Raw genomic sequence first — 547 nt, forward strand, 5'->3', positions numbered from 1 at the left:
GATGAGGAGATTATACACAGCAATCGAACCCTTGTATTCCATACCCTGGTGATAAATTCTAGTGATTGTGCCTCTATACCCAAGTGGGGGACACGAGGAGGTGCCACTCAGGACCCTTCAAAAAAGGAGTATTGACCCTGCTGACAGGAAGTCTCAGTGGACAGTCTCAAGCTGTCAGCAACAAAAAGGTGACCCTCAGCTGCAGAGAGCAGCCTCAACCAGACACGTGTGTCCCAGACGAGCCCGTATCCACTGAGAGACAGGAGGGTATAAAGATCAGGTTGGTGAAAAGGGCCCTAAAGATACTGACACAAGGTGACACCTGGCAGGAAGTGAGAGCCACCCCTGAGACTACGGCATGTGCCCTGAGTCACAACTAGGGTGTATGATCTGTCCTGAATTGCACAGCTACACAGGCACTGGTGTTACGGGGGTGAATGGAGGAATCTCCATGGAACCAAGTGTACTATTTGCGGGATTGATGACTTCATTTCCCCTAAGTCTTGGCCTAGACGGTTTAGATGTCGTGATGCCTAGACAGGCAGCA

The sequence above is a fragment of the Pteropus vampyrus genome, unplaced genomic scaffold, assembly GCF_000151845.1.
Source record: "Pteropus vampyrus isolate Shadow unplaced genomic scaffold, Pvam_2.0 Scaffold691, whole genome shotgun sequence".
NCBI lineage: Eukaryota > Metazoa > Chordata > Mammalia > Chiroptera > Pteropodidae > Pteropus > Pteropus vampyrus.